At 36.2% G+C, this 11,110-nt stretch overlaps 1 long non-coding RNA gene across 1 annotated transcript; it reads right to left on the bottom strand.

Moving 5' to 3' along the window:
* Positions 1-7,596: 7,596 nt before the first annotated feature.
* LOC148693095 (uncharacterized) lies at positions 7,597-9,330 on the bottom strand. The gene is made up of 2 exons (XR_015953710.1): positions 8,393-9,330; positions 7,597-8,355 (listed from the first exon to the last, which is right to left on the bottom strand). It is a non-coding gene; the product is annotated as an uncharacterized LOC148693095 (long non-coding RNA).
* Positions 9,331-11,110: the final 1,780 nt, after the last annotated feature.

Raw genomic sequence — 11,110 nt, 5'->3', positions numbered from 1 at the left:
AACATACAAAGTGGATAAGTTCTTTGCAAGTAAAGGCCAAATGTCTGTCAGTTTGTCAAGAGTAAAGTGACATATCAGTTCAGAATTTCAGATTCTAGTGAAGCAAATTTAACCATGCAATTGCCAGGTATAGCAGAAACAACCACCTCCTCATGCTGCTTGGCAGAGAGGGATTGACGAACCGCCCTGCGTCTCAAAGCCCACCGATCTCTATCTGAAGAGGAAGAATTTGCAGAATATGGATACACCGTAAAATAACGTCTTCCGTGTCAATGATGTAAAATATGTGAAGAAAAGTTAAACACGTCATTTACTGTTGGCACATGAATCTACAGTAACAATGTACCCGTGCCATAAATTTTTCTCTCAACAACATTATAAGCTGAAAATTGCTAACATACGGCCTCATAGTTCCTAGATAAGAGAATTAGCGGTCTAGGGCTTAATTAAGTTGGCTAGAATAGTATACTCTCCTTCTTGTTTAGGGTTTGTGAATCATCAAGGTTCGAACTTCCTTCTCCTTGAATAAATAAATAAATTTGATGTAATATATGAAAGAAAGAGATATGCCAGCTAATTAAAAAGGGTTTACTTCCCACTTACATCAGATTTAGAGAATTTATGTACCTCTACATAAAAGACCAGAAAATATTAAGCATGCAAACTTAAAAGAAAGGTACAGCAGAAGAAAACAACGTGACCATCATAACAGAAAGGAAGATCAAGAAAGGAGATGAACTAGCTGCATGGTTGTCATCAGGGTAAGGCACATATCCTCCTGGTGGAGAAGGGTATTGAGGATTTTGAGGATATTGCTGGCAGCACTGACCAGGCTGAGTTGGGGGGCATTTTCCTTGACCACGCGGTGGCGGCGGCGGTACTCCTTCGTAAGGGTAGCCAGGACTTGATGGGGGTGGCGGTCCAGGTGGAGGAGGGCCATATAAAGGGTACCCTGGAATTGGTACGGCGGGAGGACACAGACAGGAAGGGCAGTTGGCACAATTATCAGTAGGGGAAGGATTCACATTTCTGGGCGTAACCTCTTCAGCAGCAACAGGAAGGTTGAAGAAGATAAGGAGAGAAAGTGCTGTGACAAACGCAAGTTTTGCAGGAAACATTCTTCCTTCTCCTTGTGGCTAGCTAGAAAGAGAGATGAAAAGAAAATAAGGGATATTATATATATATATATATATGTGTGTGTGTGTGTGTGTGTGTGTGTGTGTGTGTGTGTACGTGTGGTTAGATCATTATTGTAAATTGAAATATAGAGAAGCATGCACCAGCTTTCAACTGTGATTTTCTGAATCCCGGATTTGGTGCCGCATGGACAGACCATCTGTCATAAGAGTGTACAAGTAGCATGCAAAGATTTAACTTGCATGCTCATTCGGATAGACCTGGCATTGTGTCGTGTTTTCCATGTTTATGTCGTTTTTGTGTTATGTCCGATATCTTAACGGGTCGTGTCGTTTAACACTCATTAAAGTAAACGGATAATATAACCCAATCCGAAATCAACCCATTAATACTACTAGGTATTATGACATGATCCCCGTTAAAGTAAACGGATAATATAACCCGACCCAAAATCAACCCATTAATACTACCAGGTAATATGACATGATCCGTTACCTGTTAAAGAAAATATATTTTAAATCAATAAATAAGGAAAATATAAAACATAATTTGACCAAAAAAAAAAACATAATACTAAATTAGTATATGCATACCACACATTGTCACATAAATATTACTTCAAAACATAAAAAAAAAATAAATAAATAAATAAAAATAAAAAAAAAACATTTGTCTTTCAAGTATTACAAACTTCAAAATAAGAGCCTAATGAAAAAACATTAGTACATTACTATAAAATATCAACTATTCAAGGATATGCAAAATGAAAGGGAGTTGCATTTCAAGGTGGAAGAACCTTGCACGTTGATATATGTTTTCACATTTTTTAGACTTGTACACTAATGATTTTGAATTTTATTTATTTTAAACTCCCTTAAAAATACTATTCATGAGGATTTGTATGGTTTTAAAAATTCAAACGACGATGGACCCATACTCATAGTGTAGATGATGTGATTACGAGCCTTTGCATATTTTTCACATTTTTTTGCACTTATAAATTAATTATTATAATTTTTTAATGTGTTTGGTATTTTTAAATTACTTGATACTTTTATTTTTAAGGTGTGTATAATTTTTTTAATCTCACACTTTAGTATACTATAAAATAAAATAAATAAGTAAAACTTAAATTTTGTAAATTTGTAGAATAATAATACAATAATACATATTTAACATACAATATATACATAAACACAGGCTATTGTATTTTATAGTTGGTTTTTTTAGTAGTTTAAAAAATTAAAATCATCAAAATAACCTTTTTCTTAATGTGTCGAAACAGGTCACCTGCATGTCACCTTCATGTAAACATGTTAAGGACCCGTTATTAAAGGGTTCTTATTGTGTGATCCGATAATGACCCGATTAGTTATCATGTTGACCCAAAACTCGTTATTTTCGTGTTGTGTAAGAAATGGTCAAGTCTACATACGGACAACTCAAAAGAAAATAAGAATGGTTTCAATTATACTTATATATTTTATAGTTTAAATATATATTTTATTCGCTAGGGGTGAGATATGTGTATTCCCCTTACGAGAGGATGCATGTATTATCCAAAAAGGAATTTCTCCCTAGCTTTTTTTTTTTTTTTTTTTGGGGTTGGGGAAAGTCCGAGGATATATTTTTATTATATTAGAGTTTCGAATATTGGACTTAGTCAATTCTTACTCATTAGGCAATCTCCAACCGACCCGGCCAAGGAGTCATAGGCCAAAAAATAGCCCGTTTTGACACGAAAATCGTCTCCAACCGAGGGCTACTGGGTTAGTCCAAAGGGCTTGTGGGCCCCACTCGGCCAAAAATCAGAAAACAAGCCAGTGGGGTGGGCAAGATCAACCAACCTGATCTGGGCAGCCCAATCCATTCAAACAGTAACTTGGCATCAGCATGATGTCAGCTAGCTGACATCAGGTTACCGTTGGAATTTGAATTTTTTTTTAGACGAAATAAAAAAAAAAATTCTAATTGTTTTTTCTAATAAATACCTAAGTTATTTGTACACCATTTCTCACATCATTTTCACTATTGCATACTATCTTACCTCATTTTATTGAGATTATATAAAGATAAGAAATCCAAAAGTTTATTCATTTAGCGACAAGTGACACTCAAAATATGTCCGAAAATCTTAGTTTAATATGATAGTTTAATTCTATTAACCATATTAATTCAATTAAAATAATAAATTATTGAGGAGGCTAAGAAAAAAACCCCTTCGGCTGGAGATGAGTTTTTTGTCAAAGGGCTATGTTTTGGCCTATGGTTTTTTGACCCCCTTGGTTGAAGATAATATAAAATATGCCATGACACTATTTATTAAAAAATAATTTCTTGGAGGACTATAGGACTAAACATGGCCCTATGGTCCTTTAGTCAACTCATCCTCAAGGTTGGGCTTACCCTAGTGGCTTAGAGAAATTCTTTCACTATTGCGAAACCATTTATTAGTGTCGCTATGATAACTGACAAAAAAACATATATTATTGTTGGATATTAAGCAAAATCCGACAGAAAATGGATGTAGTGGCGAATATACTAAGTGACAGAATTGCCAACGTCAGGAAATGAATTTTATGTTGGTTAAGGCTCTAAAACCGACAAAACTTGCGTCGAATATATGCCACAATAAATACTAAACTATTGTCGGATATTATCAATTAATGTCGTTCCTGACCACTAGGAAATTGAAAATACCGTCGAATAACATCATCTTCCAGTCGGTACTAATCGACAGAAAAATTTAAAAAAAAATAAAATCTACTATTGTCCGTCGGCCACAATTGACAAAAAAATATTAATAATTAAAAAAAGTACAAAACATTCTGTTTTTTTTATTTATTATTTTACAGAATGAATAAAAAAAATGTAATGAGTGAATAAAATAAACAAAGTTCGTAACCAACATAATATGCATTCAAATATAAATTAACCTACAATAATGTCTTTTGAATCCGCCATAACACATAAAGTAGACGTTAAATATAAATTAACCTACAATACGGTCATCTGAATCCGCCATAATACATAACTAGACAAAAAACATTTGGCTGAAGTAGATAAAGTGTCAGACATAGCCGTAAGGAAAACCAACAAACTACTCAATAGAACCTGAGCCTTATGCCAAGCCTCCTTGTGCTCCAGAGCCTTCTGCCGATCCTCCCCGTGATCCAAAGCCTTCTGCCAATCCTCCATGTGCTCCCAAATACCTCATCACATCCCCATCAAAACTACCGGACAATAATCTGGAAAACAAACCCGGGGATAATCCACCATTGAAAACACTTGCAGAAATATGTGAGTCACCGGGAAAAGCCATCTGAGGTTGATATACTAGCATTGGATACTGCGGCTGAAAAGGCATATGATGCATGGGATATGCAGGCACAAATGGCTGACTGGGGGCCGAATGCTATGATGTTTGTGGGTTGAGTGGTGGCTGCTACAGATGTTGTGGAATAAGCAACATCAATATTTGTTGTTGTTGCATCATCATTTGATGGTTCATCGCCTATTGCTGCTACGAAGTCTTCGATTTCTCAAGCTCAACTGTTACCACCGCCAACTTTCTAAAGGCTTCTTCCTCCCTTCTCCTCAATTCGTTGTTCTCAACTACCACCTTGGCCAATGTACCCCTGGATCATTTCCTGGAACACCTAGCACTTGAACCTCGAACCGTATTTCTAGTCTCATAACCCATCTACTCAACATAAATTTGTGTTCTAACCTTAAAGGTGTCCTCTTCTCCAGACTCCACAATTGACTGAATTTGACTCTCCATAGATGTCTTGCAATATAATATTTAAACAAAATAATAAAAAGATTATTAAGAGTTGAAATATAGAAAAATAAATAAGATTCATAAAAACAGATTCATCAATCCAAACAGAAAGATAAACAAGGTTCATAAAAACACAAATTTTGTGTTTAAACAAATCCAATATTGTTGTTTAAATAATGTGTTAGAACATAGATTCATCAATCGAAATAGAAAGATAAATAAGGATTAAATACAAATAGTCATAATCTGAATAGAGTTATAAATCATTTACCCCTCTCTGTTGTGACGATTCATCAATCCAAGAGTCATCTTTCCGGGTATGGGTAGCTCGAACAAAAAAAGATGGGATCCGGCTCCTTCCCATGCTTGTTCTTCTTTAAATATGTTAAAAGAAAACAACAAATACATATTAACCCCAGATTATAAATACAAAAATAAAAAACACTACATATACTACAAATTAACAACACATACAAGTTCCTCGCGAACCCAAGCAAACGTTTTTGAACCAGTTGTATGGTTCATCGTTTTTAACTCCCGATTATACTTGTTTTTCTTTGCCACATCCTAAAAAGTTAAAAAAAACCTTATAAGCCAAACATATTTCAATACCAAATATCAAATCATTAATTTTTTTCCCTTTATTTTAGGATTATCCCAATACGCTAACATCTCGGCCCACTCACCACCATCCACACTAGGGGGAGGTTCTAAGCGCTCATGCGCTTGTCTTTTGGTGTAATAATCCGCTTTTAAATAATTACGGTATTCCTTGTATGCATGATCCGCAACATATGGAGAGTCATGTTACGAATCAATGGCATTCTGTCACAGTCTTCATCAAGAAAAATGATATTCCCCTATATCCCTAAAAGCAAACATGTTAGTACATATCCGAAATATTGTCTTGAAATATAGAAGTACAAAACGAAAATATATACTTTAATTCTTTCCCACAAAACTTCCTTATCATTTTCAGGAACCAAGCATCAATCCCTCTTCAATGGAATCTGTCTTGGATCCTTAACCTTCGAGGCTATCAATTTCGAAAATTTAGCGGCATTTTCACTAACACATTTCCATGTCGAATCAAATAGACAAAGTTGTCTCCCTTTCCACTTCGGAATAGTAGCTTCGCGGGTCCTATGTTCACTTTATTCCTCCATTAGGAAAGAGAAGAGGAACAGTTGAACTAAAAATGGGAAGTAGTTTAGGGTAATAAATGTTGTCGGTTATATCCGGGAAATTAAAATCCGATAGAGCTTTTATATTTTTGTCAGTATAGTGCATTTATGTATGTCAGAACAGTGCATTTATATGATGTCAGAATAGTGTCAGTTATGCCCGACAATAAATTAAATAGTGTCAGTTATATCCGACAACCTGACTGAAAAGCGCCCGCCTATTTAATATGCATGTCAGGTTTGTGTCAGTTGTAACCGACAAAAATATCCAAAAACCGCCACAAAATTTTCCTCCATCGGTTTTTATGCGCCTTTAATTTTTTTGAATCAAAGTTGCAAGAATTACCCCGCCCAAAATTTTGTTATGTTCGTGTCGGTTATATTCGACAGGCCATGAGTGAAAAAATAAATAAATAAACCATGTGTTTTTAAATAACATTTTAAATTTTACCACACAAACTAAAATATTTTAAATAAGTGTCACCACACAAATTGAAATATAGTCTAATTAATACTTAAAAAGCATAAAGTAAATAATAAAACTATTCCATTTCATCTTCTGTTAGGTCACCGTCGACATTGACAAAATCAAGGAACTGGGTAAGCAACGATAATACTTCGTGAAAAAGAGTCTCTTCCATGCCAACCCTTGTATGCAAATTTTCATTGTCAAGTGCATGATCATCCAAATCAGGTATGACACAATCATCAAGTGCATCATTATCCTCCAATACGTCAAACAAATCTCTCGGTTGCATTCGAACAACAACATGCCAATCTTTTTCAATTGTGTCCTCCACATAAAATGCTTGTAATGCTTGTGAAGCTAATATGAAAGGATCCTCTTTAAATCCCAATCGATTGAAGTTTACTAAAGTAAATCCATATTGATCGGTCTTCATACCTCTTGGACTTTCACTATTAACCCATTCGCACTTAAACAACATCACAGCTCGACCCCTGTCTCCTGCTTCGGTAGGGCCATAATATCTAACCTCAAACATGTCTATGACTCTGCCATACCAATTCACTTGCCCAATTGCACCAGGGACATTTGCAGGTACAAAGACACCACAATTTTGATTCTTATGCTTATTGTCCACAGATTTTGTACGAAATCTGAACCCATGAATAATGTGACTTCTATATTTCGTCACAACCCTACTAGGATAATTGGCTAGCCAATGCAAGTCTTCAGATATTAAGATATCATTAGCATAACATCTTGAATTAATCTGTAATAAGTAAAAAATATAAAATTTAACTCACATGTTGCTTGAACCATTCTGGAAATTCCTTCTTTCTTAGCTCCTTGATTTGTCGCACAGTCAACCTTGCTCGACGATGTTGATTTTTCAAGAATTCCTCATGTTGCCTAGCCAATCAGGTCCAAATTATTAACTACATTGTAATGTTTGGAAATTGAAAGAAAATCAAGAAGAAAGCTGAAGAGAAGAAAGATCAACACAGATAGTTTTACAGAGAGATAGATTTAGAGAGAGAAATATGCTTTTATATTGATTGATAGAATGAAGGTTACACAACTGTTTTTATAAGGGAGAGCCTAACTACTCTAACCAACTTACTAACTGTATTGCTAACTTGTATACTTAATACTCCCCCTCAATCTCAACTGGGGAAACCCAGTTTGAGATTGGAAAAACATCTACAATCACTGAACACAATGTTGAACCATCTGCAATCTTGCAATCCCACACCAAAGTCTCATGAGCAACTCGTTTGACACACCAAATTCCTTATCGAAAAATCACTTCTCCATCATGTTTACCGACAAACTGGACTCCATCAATCAGCTTTTCAACAGGACATTTGAGAGGCTCAACAGCAGAAGGGGGTTCACCCTTCACAACTTTAGTAGTATCAATTCTTAGTACACGCTTTCCAAACCCAACCACCAAAACCTCTTGTTTATGACAGTGCCAACAAACTCGTGGATGAACAGAACAACCTCTTATAAAATTGTAACACACCCTCAGGCTGGTTATAACAACTTCTTGCGGGATTACCCTTCGTGGGATTTACCGTCAACAACTTCATTTAACATTGGCTTTGGCCTTTAAACAGAAAAATAACAAACTATAGTGTGGCATCGACCTTAACTATAGCACCACGGGATCGCCCTTTGTGGATTTTACCAAAATACAACTACTCTTAACAGTGGCATCGGCTTTCACAATTTCAACAACAGAAAATCAACATCTATGTAGGATTACCCTTCGTGGGATTTACCTACTTACATCACGGAATTACCCTTCGTGGGATTTACCGTTTACAACTTCATCAAACTTCATCGTATAACCGGACTTACTGTAGATTCATGCTAACAATTGAGTTGGTTAGACTCGACATTATAGGCTGTAATAAGGAAAATACTGCACCACTCCTCAGTTAGCTGCTGAACAATCTTCTTAGACATTACAGTTCTGAATTTTGACACAAACCACAATCGGAATAACCACAAAATTGTACATACCAGAATGCAAGAATTCACACGCATTTTTCCAAATATATCAAGAGTTGCAGAAAGATCAAACCCAATAACCTTACAGACCATCAGTGAAGCAGAGAAAGAATTGGACACCACCATACAAATTGCACAATCCATCAATAACCAATATTCTTGAATCCAAATATCACAAACATAGAAATTAAGCAGAAGTGGTTGAAAAACTTAACCTTCTCGAAAATTCTGAGCTTGGCATTTCGTCAAACACTTGGGCTGCACATAGGTCTAAACATTCTTCCACACCAGAGAACAGAGCACAGATCAAAATCCCAGAAAATAGAATTCAGAAAGTTGCACCACCAAGATGAATGAAGAAGCAGATAATCAATAGTGCAAAGAAAGCAAACTTTATTCTCAGTCACATCTTGTTTTCAAGCACCAAGAAATCAAAAGACCGACGGTGGAGCGAGATCTTTCAACTTTGGCCAATGAGACCAGAGAAGTTCTCAAATCGATGGCCAAAAAACATGTATAAGCTGAGTATACAAACATTGCAGCATGTATGTTGCCACACCTCGCAGATGTCACATGTCACCATCCTCTGATTCTTTGAGCTTGATTCTACAATCTCGAACCATGACTGCGGAGGTTCTCTCACAGCCCAACGACGTCAAGAAGTCGAGAATCTGGCCTCCTCCTAGCAAGCGACCTCGGTTCGACACCAGCTGTCTACAAATTTTTTTTTTTCCCAATTTTCATTTTTTCCGTTCTTCTTCTCCGTCGAGAAAGCCATGGATAACGACAATCCCTCTACCCGTCGCAGAAAGCGTAGGTTCATTCCCAAAGCCCAACCTCGCAAGAACCGTGAACCAACTGTTCCCACTCCCGACGCCGACGCCGACGACGATGACGGTCAAGAAACTCGTCGGGCCCAGACTCCTCCATGCAAGTTGCGTTTGGTCCTGGAGCCGCGGATGCATCCTCAACTTCTATCAGAACATTTGGAGCTGCAAAGGATGCCGATAGTGGCAAAAGCGGCAGCGTCATCGACAACCTACTTGCCGCCAAACGCCAAAACCCACCTGACTGGTACACCGTTCTTCAAAAAATCTCGACCCAGATCCGCAAACCCAACTCTCATCCAAACCCAGTTCAAGAAACTCAGGACTGAGTTCGCAAACCCAGCAAGAACTGGGAAAAAAAAAAACAATCAAAAGCAAAATCTACCCAGAAATTTGGAAAGAAAATAAGCTAGAAACAGAGGGAAATTAATGAGAAATGGAACCACCAGAATCAATGGCGTGAGCCTGGTGGCTCTGATACCATATTAACTACATTGTAATGTTTGGAAATTGAAAGAAAATCAAGAAGAAAGCTGAAGAGAAGAAAGATCAACACAGATAGTTTTACAGAGAGATAGATTTAGAGAGAGAAATATGCTTTTATATTGATTGATAGAATGAAGGTTACACAACTGTTTTTATAAGGGAGAGCCTAACTACTCTAACCAACTTACTAACTGTATTGCTAACTTGTATACTTAATACAAATATGCTTAACTAAATTTTCAAAGTAAAGAAAATTGATAAAACATTAAGACGTATGACTAGATGTTCTTACCTTCTAAGTAGGTTGACTTCATCACAATTATTTAGAATGTATATGTGGCACTTATCAAGAACATTTAACTCGAGCTCCACATTTTCTGCTAAACCCATAACATCCTTTAGAGTAAAAAATTGATAACCCACCAAATATTCCACATCCAATATCATCTTCATTTTGACCTCTACGAGTGTGATGAGACTCGACATCTCTAAGATACATGGAACAAAAGGACAAGCACTCATCCACCAAATATGCTTCAGCAATAGAACCTTCAAGATGACCCTTATTATGAACATAGCGCTTCAATGTTTGCAAATACCTATAATAATACAAAACACAAATTATTATAATTACTAATAAAAATTATCATTATAAATTAACAAATTTTATAAAGATTTGTTAATTACCGTTCAATTGGATACATACATCTAATTGAAGCCAAGTGAACTGGGAGATGCATCATTACATCAAAAAATGCAGGCGGGAATATCTTCTCCAATTGACATAATGTCAAGGCAATTCTTGAATTCAATTGCTTGAAACCTTCCTCAAACTCCTTGCTACACAATTGTTTGAAAATTGCACTCAACTCTAATAATATCATAGTAACAGATTTAGGCAAAATCGTACGTATTGCAATCGGGAGTAACTAATCCATGATTTTTCGTTCATTCACCTGCACACATCACGACAAATTTGATGAATATCCATCGGCAACCCAAATAATGGACAACACTTGATAAAATGCAGTTTTTTTCTTCTCTTTTCAACGTGAACAATGCTGGACGTCAAAATGTTCTATTTCCTTCCCTACGTGGATGTTGTCCATGTCTTATTTTCAGGATTTAAAGATCTACATGTGCAGCCAATCCATCCTTAGACTTTTTATCTATATCTAACAATGTTCCCACTACATTGTCACATATATTT

The sequence above is a fragment of the Pyrus communis genome, chromosome 11, assembly GCF_041283825.1.
Source record: "Pyrus communis isolate YQ-2024b chromosome 11, ASM4128382v1, whole genome shotgun sequence".
Lineage (NCBI taxonomy): Eukaryota > Viridiplantae > Streptophyta > Magnoliopsida > Rosales > Rosaceae > Pyrus > Pyrus communis.
Note: the sequence above shows the minus strand (reverse complement) of the source record. Positions and strands in the feature narration are given on the sequence as shown.